Genomic DNA, 15,359 nt, shown 5'->3' with positions numbered 1-15,359 from the left:
ACATCAAAATACACACAATTACTAAATGTTCAAACCATTATCAAACTATCACCGGAATAAACAAAATGTAATATATATATATATATATATATATATATATATATATATATATATATATTCCCTTGTACAAAGGAAAAGGGGAAAAAGAAGTGTGTGGTAACAATAGGGGCATTTGTCTTCTTAGTATAATAGGAAAAGTGTATGGTAGGATACTTATTGACAGAGTTAGAGAAAGAACAGAAAAATTAGTTGGAGAAGAACAGGGAGGCTTTAGGAAGGAAAGAGGTTGTGTAGATCAGATATTCATTCTCAGATCTTTAGTGGAAAAGTTTCTAGAGAAGGGAAAGAAGTTGTATGCGGCATTCATGGATTTGGAGAAAGCATATGACAGGGTGGATAGACAAGGATTGTGGAAAGTGTTAAGAATATATGGAGTAGATGGGAAGTTGTTGAATGCTGTGAAGAGTATGTACGATGGTGCGAAGGCTGCAGTGCGTGTGGATGGTGAACTAAGTGAATTTTTCTCTTTGAAGGTTGGGTTGAAACAGGGATGTGTCATGTCTCCATGGTTGTTCAATCTGTACATGGATGGGGTAATAAAAGAGGTACAAGGTAGGGTAGTGGATGTTGGAGTGGCCATGGTGAGAGAGGATAGTGTTTGGAAACTCCCTGTACTGTTGTTTGCAGATGATACTGTGTTGTTGAGTGAAGACGAAGGAGAGCTGCAAGGCTTGGTGCATGAGTTTGGGAGAGTGTAAGAAACGGAATCTAAAGGTGAATGTAGGGAAGAGTAAAGTGATGGTCTTTGAGAGAGGTGAAGTCAGTGAATGTACAGCGAGGTTGGATGGTGAGGAATTGGAAAATGTGAGTACGTTTAAGTACTTGGGTAGTGTGATGAGTAAGGATGGAGGTTTGGAGGATGAAGTGCTTGAAAGGGTACAGCAGGGAAGAAAGGTTGCTGGTTCCTTGAAAGCATTGATAAGAAACAGGGAAGTGAGCATGGAAGTGAAAAAGTTACTACATGACAGTATTGTGATACCAACTCTAACGTACGGAAGTGAAGCTTGGACGTTGTTGGAAGGACACAAGTCAAGAGTGAGAGCAGTGGAAATGAGTTATTTAAGAGGAGCCTGTGGAGTCACATGGAGAGACAGGCTGACGAATGAGGATATAAAGGAGCCTTGTGGTGATGATGTGGATGTGATAGGAAGCGTTATGAGGAACACACTGAGGTGGTTTGGCCATGTGGAGAGGATGGAAGGTGAAAGACTGACGAAGAGAGTGTATGTGAGTGAGGTGGAGGGGGAAAGAGGGAGGGGGAGGCCGAGGATGAGATGGAGGGATGGGGTGGAGAGGTATATGAGAGAGGGGGGTGTGAGCTGGGAGCAGGGGAGTGAAATGGCGGGGGACAGGGCGACTTGGAGACGATTTGTTTGTGGCCACCCCAAACGGGATTGAGGCGTCTGGCAATATATATATATATATATATATATATATATATATATATATATATATATATATATATATATATATATATATATATATATATATATATATATATATATATATATATATAATAAAACAGCACATGCTGTACAGTACATTACCAAGGTAAGACAAGAGTAAAAATTGCATTCTACTGTGCAAAGTGTGGCCAAGCGAATTTTGATGTTCCTAATTGAAGTGTCCATTAATCTAGCTTAAGACTTAGGACACGTGAATGACTCCACGCTAAGACACGCAGGTATACATTACATGCATCATTACCGGTATATAAACCCAGTACACTAATGATCAGTTTTCGGTCTACACCATGCCTGTGGAAAACCGCCTTAATAATAATCCACATTTTCGAAATATAAAAATTTCATAACTATCTTACAATGCTCCTCATATAGTTTCTCCACATTCTGTCCTGCTGCGGCAACCTAATCCACACATCCCCTACCAACTGTCTAACCCTGCTTGTCCATCACTCGTCAGACATTCTGATAAAGTCGTTATCGTCTTCATCATTTTTCTTCCATATAGCTTTCCTACAACACTCAGCTGGCTTATCCTACAGTAATGTTTGCACTCACTTTGTTTACCTATTTAAACGAGGGCATATATGCAACTTTGTTCAACTTCACTGGGAAAGCTGCATTCATGTTGGTTTCGGGCATATTTCTGACAGATCTTTCACTGACCCCTCTCTGATACACTGTTATTATTATTATTATTATTATTATTATAATTATTATTATTATATCCTTCTATACACCTAGGCTGCTTCCCCAAAAGAAAGAAGGGTAGCCGAGACAGGACGAAACACTCTCAATTAATTCATCCACACACACACATTTTTTCGTATATTAGCCATAAGGGGAGAAGGGGCAGATCCTCACCGCACCACACGGTATGAGGGTCAACAGCGCAGTGCAGTCGGAGAATTCCGCAGCAGGGGCCGACAAAAGAGCTGGTTTACTCCTGCTACATCTGACCAGCACCTGACCTGATGAGCCGATCAGACCAAATGCAGGAGAATATCCTCTCAGGGCCACATCACCATTTATTCATTCACGATTTCTCTCCAATTATTTCTAACACACTCACCCACTCTCCCTTGCTCTACAGATATCCCTCTTGCATCTAACGCTCTCTTCACACTGTTCATCCATCCAATTCGTGGTCTTCCTCACAGTCTTACGCTTCTCACATCTGATCTAGTAATATTTTTCATTAAGTGCTCTTCTTTCATTCTTTCCATATGACCAGACCATCGCAACACTCTCTGCTCAACTCGATCAGCCATCTCCTGCATAACTCCAGTTCTCCTTAACACTTCATCATTTCTCACTCAATCCATATGCCTCCCTCCACACATACGCCTCAGACACCTCATCTCCATTACATTCAAACTTTTCCTCTTTGCTACATGGATATTCCATGTTTCAGCTCCATATAATGCAGTCGGTAATACTGCATCCTCATACTTTACATCCATTCTAAGCGAACGACATCTAAACATCTCTTTCATTCCTCCCAGCACCTTTCCTACTTCATTCATTCTAAACTTCACTTCTACCTGTATTCTTTCATCCACAGCAACATGTGACCCTAATTACTTAAAACATTCTACCTCCTCAAGCAACTCACCATTCAAAACTACATTCATCTTCCTACCATCTGTCAACCTCGCACACTTCATCACTTTACTCCTATTCTCATTTACTCTTGATTTCCTACTTTCACACACCCTTCCAAACTACTGTACCAACTGTCTCAATCTCTCATCCGAATCAGCCACCAATATAGTATCATCTGCAAACAGCAGCTGATTCAGATCATTCACCAGACTCAAACCTCCACCTAACACTCTCGTATTCACCTCCCTTACAACACTGTTCATATAAATATTAAATAACTCCTTACAACACCATTCATATAAATATTAAACAACCAAGGCAACATCACACATCCCTGCCGCAGCCCCACTCTCTTGAGAAACCAGTCATTATTATTATTATTATTATTATTATTATTATCAACATCACCTCTGCACGTACCTCATCCTCTGCTGACTTCCCATTCTTCAGTCTCCCCACTGCATTATTCACTGTTGCCAATGGCACATTCTCAAGCACCACATTCCTTTTCAGTAAGTTCTAAAAACCAGCAATGTTTAGACTGCCACTACTCATATCTCACCGTTTCCATTGATCATTCTTTCAAAATTCTTTCCAGGTTCTTCTTAATTATCCCCCATTTATAGGTGTTCTTGCCCTAGAAATCATTATACTCGTATTTCCCATTTTGCCTGCATCACTTCTTTTTCGCATCTCGTTCAAAACATTCTGCATTAACATTTATTACTAAATCTCTATTAACTTCTTTTTTCTTTCTCTCTTTATTAGTTTCTTCATGTGTTTCTCTACATATACTCCTTCTTCTCTGCTAAAGCAGTATTTTTCTCCATTCACCTCATCCTCTTAGTTGTTCTTCATTCATTTTTTTTTTTTCAACTTGTCCAATCAAGCTGTACTTGCCTTTTTAACTTCCACCCTTGTAACATCATGCACAGATTTAGCATTCCTAATCGACCACTTATTGCATGCACTCCAAAAATTTTCCAGCCCATTTCTAGATGACGGCCATAGTCATTACAAAACAGGAGATCGAGGTAGCTCGGATGATGGTTGTAGCCACTTTGCATTTCCCACCGCCATTTGAATTCCTACACATTTTCTGTGGTACTCTGTGAGTCACCTTGGCTTCTAGGAGTCGCGTGAGCGACCAGGCCAATTTCCCGCTCACCACACTGCAGTAGTGCAAACAACAATGAGTCCAGGATACACATCATCCGGTTTCCCTACCCATCAAGAGAGGCCACCGAACCCTTGCCATTTCCATCCCTGACAAGCCTCCCATGCGTCCAGAGAAAAGGCTGAGTGAGTGTTATCGGCAGGGCATTAGAGAAGATGGTGTCATCATTACCATGTGGCAAGACTACCTCTGAGAGTGTAGCTACCATGTGGAGCTCCGTCCACCCTGCAGTGCCTCCTCCTATAGTTCCATCCTGCCACTATAAAATGAGTCTGACAACCCTACACTGGTGGCTGATATTGCCACAATGCCTAATGACGTTCTCTACCCTTCTGACATCGAACTCAGACAAGGAGGTTCAGGCAAAACGTCATGTGTGGAAGAAATGTCACATTTAATCGCCCAACCACCTACAGGGTATACATCGACAGAAAAGAGGTTTCATGCCACCATTGCCCACATCGTCCCAGCCTGGAACTTCTAAAGCAATGTTGCCACAGCCCGGTCCTTCATCTTCGTGACCGCGTGAGCAGCTGCAGGATTTAGCACTGTATCCCAGCATTCCCCAAGCATCATTGCATCATGAATCAGCACCCCTTGATTCCTCTTATTTTCCTTCCCACCTCTACTGCACACTTGGGTGTACTGGCCAGTCCAGAGGCTGGGGTGTGTGTGATGGCTGTGCCCATCACCCCCACTTCCATAGGCTACATATGGGGACAATAGAGAATTTTTATGTGGGAGGAGGGGATAGTGTTTGAGCCCATGGTGGCTATCTTTGATGATTTACAGGCAGATGTTAAGGCAGATTTCCCTGGGACGGCAATTTCGCACATGTGGATGTGAGTGAATTGTGGCAAGCTCTGGCAATATTGATGGCACTTGTAAAAAAGTGCACTAATTTTGTTATCCAGGTTAGTATGACTGATATGCACTGTCAGTCCTATCAAAACTTCATAAATTTTTATCTGGAACGTGGCAGAGGCATCCATCAAGCCAAAGAGTAGGTCTTTATATTGCCAGTGGCCATCTGATGAGGAAAATGTGGTCAGCAGTCATGTATGGATAATGGATGATCTCACAGCCACACCTGTCTGAGGAAGGTTCATGGCATGGGACAGGTATGTTGTCATCCTACAGTTCCTACATTTTTCCTCCAGCCTGGAACTTGCACCCAAGGACAGGCTGTGGAAAATTCACCTGATTCTGGCCAAGGTCAAGGAATATTTCACCAAGTTTTTCCAGCCTTGCCAAAAAAGTGGCGGTGGAAACTGGCGGTGGACGAGTTGTTTGTGTTGCTTTGGGGATGACTGTGTTTATCATTACATGTTATCCAAACATCATAATTTTGGCATTAAATTCTTTTTCGTTGTGACTGCAAGAGGTAGGTGTTGGAGTTTGTAATGTACTCCACATCAGACGTGGGTATCTCTAGTGACAACCTGCATGGCTTCTCAGGTGCTGTTGTGAAAGTGCTAATGAATAAGTACATTAGGGCTAACTACATTCTGCTCATGGATAACTCCTACACATCCCTGGCGTTGACGAAGTTTCTCCTTGAACCCGGGACAGGAACGTGAGACACTGTTAGGCTCGAAAGGAGGCAATACCCTGCCTTGCCCACGAAGAATGAGAAGCAGGATTTACTCACCAGGAAATAAGGTAACATGTTGGCCATCCACTGACATGACAAGCAGAAGCCACCATGCTTACCATAGCTCACAAGGGTGTAATACAGGCCACTGGAAACCAAGACCGCAGAACCAAGGAGTCTTTGATCAAGCATAATGTGGTCAGTGATTACTATAACATGCGGCTGTGGATAAGTCAGATGTGCTGACTAGTGCCATCGACTGTCTCAGGATGTGCTGCAGGTGGTACAATAAGGTGTTCCTACACCTTCTCGATATCACTGTGCTGAATGCATTCATATTGTTTGCACTGGCTGTTGGCACAGATCTTTCTTTACATGAGTTTGTCAAAGAACCCGTGCACTAGCTGCTGGCGGAGTATGGACGTGTTCAGCCAGCTGCATCAAAAAGACACAGTGCTGCTGTACTGCCAGACAGGGTCACCCAAGCAGACTACCTCTTTTATCACTGCATGGTGAACTTGGGCTATGCACCTACAGGAAAAAAATGTACAGGCGGTGCCATGCCTGCCTAAACATTCAGTGATGGCAGCAAGTTCACGAAAATGCAGTACCATTGCAGTTAATGCAAAGTGGCACTATGCACAAAGTGCTTCCTCAGTTACCACAGTGAGGTGAGGTACTAGGCACTGGTGTGTGGGAAAGTGTTAATAGTGTACATACTGATATTACTACATAAGAATATAGAATATAAGGAATATTGTGGGATTTAGAAAAAACTCTCAGGTGACACTATAAGTGACCTCGCAGTACAAGTGCAAATTTGTGTTACAGTAATATAGTGCAAATTCGTTTGGTTGTGATAGTAAACTAGAAAATATTTTATGCAGTTCCTCTAGTGCAGTAAGAACTTAGTTAGGTAAATAATTTTACAACAAGAACGAGGTCTGATTGAAAACTCTGACCATACTTTTTCTTCTAGTCAGTCAGTACTGCCAAGGGGATGCAAGTCTGTAGAGCATGACCTTGAATAATTGTGTGCATGCTGGAATATGTTTTAGCATTATCATGGCCGTCCCAAGCCTATTTGGTGCCATCCCCTCCCCTTTCCCCACATCACTCTTGCCTTTGCCTGCAAAGTAATCACAAAGCCTAGTACACAGGTGAAGGGCCCCTGTGTACCTTAAGCTCCACTGTATGCATACTGTTAACCCGCCCTGTCCCGATGATGTATGGATACGTTGCAACGTTTTGTCGTGCTCAGTCCCTATAACAAATCCATATGCTTTGCAATTGCAAGGTCCGTCATTTGCACATTGTTCAAATTTCGCGCGTTGATTTTTGGTACATATATGCGGGACACCTTCCTCTACCCGCCACTAGGCGGAGACACTGTCATACCCTACGTGACCTCCCCCACGCACTCCGTTGTCTCAGCAACTCACCTCTTAGCAGTGACCTGGCCAGTAAAGACATGTCACGCTACGGTACGAAATTCAAGGCGAAAGCGATTCCACAGTCGATGACGATGTGGAGGACGGAGATTACGTTACGCCAGAGGAAGAAACGAGCAGAAGTGATGAGGAGGTAATGTCACCAAGGATGGTGCGGTATGTTGATGTGTTCAGTGAGTGAAACAACACTTATATCACCTATATTACTGTGTGAAAACCAATATATTCTTGTAGATTCGTACCAGATGAACAAATATGTACCTATTCTGAGTGGTTTGCAATAGTTACCATTACCATAGAAAATGCAACACCCACAGCACGGCTCCAGACAACACGGTATCAGGTGTTTAAAGGGTCACCTGTTTAGACCACTTCCAAGCTCAGGTGAGAACTTTTTCTCTGAACTGCCATTGTTTCTCACAATAAGCGAAGGTTTGAGCCAAAAAACAATCACCAAAATTGGTCGGGATGGGGAGGGGGGGTCAGTGGTGAAAAATCGGTCAGGACACAGTGGGTTAAAAGGTGTGAAGCTTTTGCTGGCATCATAACTGCATACCCAACACACGTTATTTTTTTTTTAATCACTGCCGCATGTGTTTTAGTTTTTTTAATAAAATGATGCCAGTTAGATTAAGATTTATGGTTTATTAAGTTAATGAACAAAGACAGTGGATTTTTTTTTTTTATAGAAAAAGCATCATAACAACATAAAACAGTAATTCTCTATAACTCGAAAAAATCTATTCATATTTTCATATATATTATAATCTGACTCGCCGTGACTTTAATCACGGCGAGTCAGATTATAATATATTGCAGCGTATTCATCAATGACATCATATGTTAATTGTCTGGACACTTAAGGATTCACACTAATAATAATCAACCTACAGTACTACGAAGTTCTTGCACCATGGTAGACCTCAAGTACGTTTTTATCAGCTTTAGTTTAGAAAAGCTCCTCTCTGCTGCAGATACTGTTACAGTGTGAGTGGCAGAGATCCTCGGAGCTACCCACATGTTAAGAAATATTTTAGTCAACCTCTTTTCACGCAGGAAGGAAAGGAGGTCCATGGATGTAGTGTTGCTTGATTGCAAATTTGAAAAACTTTGCAATTCCATTGCCAGTTCTCTGCCATCAATGTCTGAGTGTCCTTAAGAGGTAAGTCTTGCTGAGGACTTGACAGTGGTCTACGATGTCTTCTTTAGACATCTTGTAAAGCTTAAGAGTACCCCAAACTTTTCATTCACCTCTCTTAGGGTCTTAAGCCTCTTATCAAGCGAGGAAATGGCAGTATGTACCCCCACATTAAATAATGTAGTCTCCATTCTCTTGAGTGCATCACCGACAGGCTCATCAGCACACTCATAGCTAAAGTGTTTTCTTTTTTTTCTTTTTTCTTTTTTTCTTTTTTTTGCTTCTCAGTCTCGTTGTTTTAGCACTGTGTCTACATTCATCTCTTCAAAGATTTTTTGGTGTAGTCTGTGCATTAGCAAAATATGTATTTCTGTAGCAGACAAAAAGAATTTCTAGTCTTCCTGAACAAATCCACGGCCACACCAAGCTTCATGGAGATTGACTGCAATAGTTTACTCACATTCTGAATTTTGTTATGACGTGGCAGGGGTAAACCAGCTCTGCTGTCGGGCCCTGATGCGGATGTCACTGATCGCATTGCGCAGTTGACCCTTGTGCGGTGTGGTGCGGTGAGGATCTGTCTGTTCTCCCCTTGGGGCTAAGATGCGAATGAATGTGTTTGAATGGATGAGTAATTGGGGAGTGTGTCGTCCTGTCTCGGCTACCTCCCTTTCCTTGGGGGAAGCAGCCTAGGTATATTGATAGGTATATAGATAGATATCATACCACACAACTGAACAAATGATAAAACGGTACGATCCCATTTCTTCTACTAACGACTAAGCTTCAGCTTTAATGGCAGAGTCTGAGGCAGATTCCCTGAACTCCTGAAGTGCTCCTCTGATTTACCCAGGTTGATATTTGATGGCCTTTTTTTTTTTTTTTTTTACTCGGCTTCCCAATCTGGTGTCTGACAAAGGTTTCAGAGTGGTTTGGACCTAGTTTAAAAGAACATTCCACCTCTGGGTGGAGCTAGAGAACAGTGTAAATAATTTTGTTTAATATCCAAAGTAACCAGTGGCATCTGGAGAGCTCTTGACAGCATCAGCTACCATCAAATTTAAACTACGGGCACCATTCGGGACAAACAAGGCCCTTGAGTTATGTTGAAGAAGCCTGGCTTGACCACCTTTGGTGTTTCCTCTCATATTAGCTCCATTATCGTAAGACTGGCCTCTACAATCTTCAAAAGAGATGTTTAGTTGCTCTAGTCTTTTTAGAATGAGGCAAGATAAACTTAACCGTGTTTACTTCTCTACCTTAAGGAACCCCATGAAATGTTCCATTATTGCTGGCTTGTCATCAATGGACATTATCCTGATTATGACGGAAAGATGTTCTCTGTGACTCAGATCAGAGGTCCAGTCTAAAATGATAGAAAAATATTCTGATGCTTTGATCTCTTCCATTATTCTGCCCATTATCTTTGCACTGATAAAGGTAATTAGTTCGTTTTGGATTGTTTTGCCAAGACAGTGAGTGTGAATACCTGCGTCGCTTTCAACTCTGTTTAACCAGCCACGTGCCGGTTGACTTCGAACCTTCATGCCACCCCAGTGGCAGACAATTTTCGACCTTTTTTTCCCCTAGATAGGTTAGGAATGATGAGAAAACATGGAGAACAACCATAAAGGTACTCACAGAAGCCATTTAGGTTAATTTTGAGGTCGATTCTCCCTAAGCAGGCGGCTGAAAACTTCGGAGTAACGCCCGTAGACTTCTCCGCCCGCTGCCGCCACAGAGCGAAAGGACGCGGCTCTGCAATTTCTTCATCGATAACTATGCTAATCGAGCCAAGGACACTCTTGTTGGCTATATAGATGATACAGGAATGTCCTCAAGCATAGTTATGTACATTGGAGCATTATGACAAGCGAGTGAGTGAGTTGGATTGCGCGTATAATGTTCGCAATACTTCTTATTTTACGTTTCTGAGGTAGAAAGTCTGTGCCCACTCGTATTATACTGTACATTATATTTGTTTTCCACATAACTTATAATTCTTTTCATACTCTATGCACTCTTGGTGTTTTTTCTCGCACACTGAAGGCACTATCGTTCTCTTTTCTCGCGCGGCAAGATATTCGCGCCGTGTCATTTCACTTACTGTATTTTCTCGCACACTCATCGTACTACCATTCTTTTTTCTCGCACGGCAAGGTATGCACGCATTTCACTTAGTATATTTTCTCTCTCTCTCTCTCTCTCTCTCTCTCTCTCTCTCTCTCCACACACACACACACACACACACACACATACTGTACATACGTAACTTATTTTACTTCATTTAGTATTATAATATCACTAACACTAGTTTCTTATATAACACTAACATATGAGATATTATCATTACATATTATTTACAATTATATACATTTCACTTGCGTCTCTCTCTCTCTCATGTTGTTTTGAGAGCGCACCACGGTCGTCCACCTTGCAATATTTTACAAGGCTTTGAAAATATAGGCTATCTTCTGTTCAAGGCAAATGAAATGGAAGACTGGACAGTGGAATGCGGTGTGTGTGTGTGTGTGTGTGTGTGTGTGTGTGTGTGTGTGTGTGTGTGATGAATCAGTTGAGAAGGAGGTGAGGTAGGTCGGGTGTCGAGAAGGGATGGTGCAAGGTGGGAAACATGGAGTGAGTAGTATTATGAAGGGGAGTGTCTGGAGTAGGAGTGGTGTGTGTGTGTGTGTGTGTGTGTGTGTGTGTGTGTGTGTGTGTGTGTGTGAGAGAGAGGTAGTGAAGACTGATTGGATGGGTGTTGTGCGTGGGGAGGAGGGAAGTGTGCAGTGGTGTGTGATGAAGTATACTCTTCCTAGTAATGGCTGTGTGTGTGTGTGGAAACATACACTGGTGTGTGGTAAGGAATGGGGAATCGCTTTCCCCATCATAGGGCACCTCAAGGGTGTAATTCGCGTTGATCCTCACTCACTCACTGTCAGACTGACGTGTCGCGCGCGCGCTCCCACAGGCGTCTAGGCGTGCGGTGATGACTAATACCTGCCGAGTGAGGCCTAGAGAGGCGCGGGAATATCCCTGCCGATTTTTTCGTTGTGTAATTTGAATGTTAGAATTTTGGCAAATATTTCAAATTGCCCACGTACATGTACATCAATGGCTCTGTCCACACATATAGGGGCCGACGTTCATGTACAGCCGAGGAAAGTTCCGCCTTATACACCTGCCTGCCAGTTCGAACCTTTATACGTGAGACAAACACCAGTGAAGCAGTAGCCAGAAACTCAAATGTCTGGTACCACTGTGTGAGATGGAAGAGGTTAAGGGAGGAGGAAGACTGGGGAAGGTGATAGTTCCTACCCCTGCCTCTTCCATCCCCATCTTTCTCACATAGTTACCAGATACAGTAGATGAGTGTTGGCTACTACTTCACTACCACTTGTCTCATATTTACTACTTTGAATTGGTGAGCGAGTGTATAACGTGGAACTTTCCCCGGGTGTACGTCAATGGCATACGGCAGGTAAAGTGATTCCTCATAACTGAGTCAGATTTAGCCAAAAGCTCCACTTCCTTAAGAAAATTGCCACTTTCTGGACAGTTAAGTGTTTCAGCTGACCATCTTCAAGCCATATTTCTTTTAGCTAAAGACTGAATGATTGCCATTAGTCTAGTAAGAACCTGACGCCACTTGTTCCTCTCAGCCATTACCAGTTCCATCTCTTGTTTGTCTACTGTTTTTCCTCTTGCAAGGCTGACCTCCAGCTTCTTCCATGTTGCCGTGTTTTATAGTGTGTTCTATGCTATTTTCATGTATGTTTAGCAAGGAGCTGGCATTTTTCCAATCATTGATTCTTTCTACAGCCACTCTAGCACATTTCCTAGAAACATTTTACAAGAGAAGCAGAAAAGACTATCCTTTTTCTTTTAATACATTAGCCAGCTTCTTTTTATCTTTTCTTCATTTACTAAGATTCGCTAAAACAATAAGGATGACATCTTCTACCATCCTTTTTTGGAAACGTGAAACTTGGTTCAGCCTCGTAAGGTCCTCTTTGAAGAAACTTTTTTTTTTTTTCTTCCTGATTAGATATTAAGGACGGCCAGTCAGCAGGCTCAACAGGTGCATCCATGGCCTCGCCATATCCTAGTGAATCTTCAAGCTTTGAAAACGACAAAGAAGATTACGGAGAAAATAAGACTGCTGGCCGTGCAAAGTTCGTTAGGTGCTGGGAGGGTTGCACTGAATCCACTGGCTTTGCAGAGGTCGAAGGGAGCTGGGAGGTGGCACTATCCACTAACTTTGCAGACGCCAAATGAAGCTGGAAGGGTGACTCTGTATCTACTAACTGGATGTGCACGAACACCATACACCAATGTGATGCTCCTATTTATTCCCAATAGTTTAGTCGTAGTGAATGCGTCTCTGCTTCCCTGAAAAATTACACATCTCTGGCTGAATACGAATACTGTACTGGGTTCATTCAAGCGTATTTCTGGAAATAACGCTACATCCTGGTGAGAAACAACCCTGTGATATCATGAAAAACACCTGGTAGCTCCTGCCAGAAAACATGTTCCGGTGGTTGAAAACTCAGTAAAATTTAGCAAAATCGCAACAAAAGGAATTGGCAGCATTCACTTTGATCACTGGTGCTATCATATCCACCCACAGTAAACACCTGGGAAATCTGACGATTACCTATACCAGAGGTGTCAAACTGATGGCCCGCGGACCACATGTGCCCCTCGAAGAGAAAAAGAGTGACCCATAAAATTTGTCATATGCTCAAGGAAACAAGTATAACAGCACTGTTAGGAAATATTTATTGATAATTTGATTGATAAAAAATACCATTTGAATAAATTATTGGTGAACGTGTACCGGCATGTCACAAAACATTAAATATTATCAATAACTTCAAGCAGAAGCCAATGCCACCACAAGGGTTAGAAGGCGTACCAAACTTCTCCGAACGTTTGCAGTCTTCAGCTTTGCCGTAGTCATATTATAAAGGTATTATTTTCATCCAACAAGTTTCCAATTTTATATTGCAAATTTAAAGTTTGCATACACCTTATAACTGTAGGCAAAAATGGGCCTTTCCTGCTAGAAACTATTATTTTTTACTTGCTCTCAGAAAAAGAATGGGGATTGGAGGGGAAACAGGAAATATGTTATAAATTAAACCTTGAGGTGAAAACCATGTTTGTTTTTAAATAATATATATCTCAATTAACTACGTACCATTTTTATATACCTACACTGATTTCGATATGGTTAGATAGACTTGGCCCTCAGACGATCAACAGAACTGAAGTGTGGCCCTTGGGAAGGATTGTGTTTGACACCACTGATCTATATGGATGCCGTCTTAGGCTATCATTATCATATTTTTTCTAAACGATGACAAATTACATTCACCACTACTAGAGGCAGGTTAGCCAGTGTATTTGCATATGCAGATGCAAAAATTTACATAGCTGGTACTAGGACTGCTTTAAAGTTATATATATATATATATATATATATATATATATATATATATATATATATATATATATATATATATATATATCCTTTTTAAGGCATGATTATATTTCATAGGTTGCATTAATTATTTTTCAGTTGTTGCTGCTGCAATAGTATTAATTTATTGATTTACACTGCGCTCCCCAAATCTGTGGCGCCCTTAGCATGTGCTTACCTTGTCTAATTATTGGGCCGGCATTGAGCACTGCTCCTCAACCCAGTCGCTGCTGAGCAGTGTGTTTGAGGACCTGCTTTTGCTTTTTGCATTTTCGTTTTGTGCCGCTGTGACCAAGCAAATCGAGCAACATTATTGCATTAAATTTTGTCAGAACCTTGGTGACATGCAATCCAAAACCACTAGGGAGACTCGGCAGGCTTTTGGCGATGAAGCTATGGGTGTTATGCATGGAAGGTTCAGAACAATGTGGAGCTCATGTCGACAGATTTTTTTTCAACTACCATGGTAGTATTCATTACGAGTACACTCCAGGAGGACAGACAATCAGTAAAGAGTGCCAAGGAGTTCTCTGTTACCAAGGAAATATGGTATGTCGCAAGAGACGAGAGTTGTGGAAGGCTGAGGACTTGCAGCTCCAGCCCACTCATCCAGTCTTATTCAGGATGTTTTGGGCCAAACACAGGATCACACAGGTCCAGCAGACTCCATTCTCTCCTGATATGTCTCCCTGCAATATTTTGGCTATTTCCTTGACTGAAGATGCCTCTGAAGGGTTTTAGGTTTTGGAAGGCAAAGGAAATGAAGTTAAGTGTGACAAAGGTCTTGTTGTCGATTCCAAAATCTGGCTTAACAAAATGTTTTAGTTATGGAAGGATTACTAAGTTTGTTAAGTTCCAATGGACAAAGTTGAAAACAAATTTATGTCTGAACTCAGTTATTTTTTTTTATTTACCAGCTAAAGGTTCGATACTTTTCTATCAGACCTCATATAGAGGAAATTATGGTTAGAAGGAAATTACCTCAGGATACAGTGAAAGTGAACTCGCAGAACAAGTGCAAATAAGTATTGCGGATATCTAGTGCAATATACCTGTACATGGAAACTGTTTTTACTTGACAGTAAACTCGTATTTCTTTTTATGCAGTTACTCCAGTGCAGCTAGAACACAGCTAAGTCAGTGCTTCAGAAAATAAGTGTATGGGTCTAACAATAGAGAACGGACTTGTATAACTCAAAATATCTTACACGACATAGAGATTATACTAACATAGACAGTGGATGTAATCTTTTGCAGCAAGTAATGTGTAATACACCTTGGAATATTTTCTCTCTCCCATCCCACACACAGTAGTGCACAATTATGATAATAATAATAAAAGTACAGATTTAACAAAGGAAAATGAGCTCAGGGATAACTCAA

The 15,359-nt window shown here is 41.7% G+C and overlaps 1 protein-coding gene across 1 annotated transcript in view; it reads right to left on the bottom strand.

Annotated features, from left to right (window-relative positions):
• The window catches only part of LOC145412367 (uncharacterized), a 115,039-nt gene that overhangs the window by 30,469 nt on the left and 69,211 nt on the right, over positions 1-15,359 (bottom strand). The window lies entirely within an intron of this gene.

This window comes from Coenobita brevimanus, chromosome 93 (assembly GCF_032717465.1).
Source record: "Coenobita brevimanus isolate Jiangsu-jjx chromosome 93, ASM3271746v2, whole genome shotgun sequence".
In the NCBI taxonomy this organism is placed as follows: Eukaryota; Metazoa; Arthropoda; class Malacostraca; order Decapoda; family Coenobitidae; genus Coenobita; species Coenobita brevimanus.
Note: the sequence above shows the minus strand (reverse complement) of the source record. Positions and strands in the feature narration are given on the sequence as shown.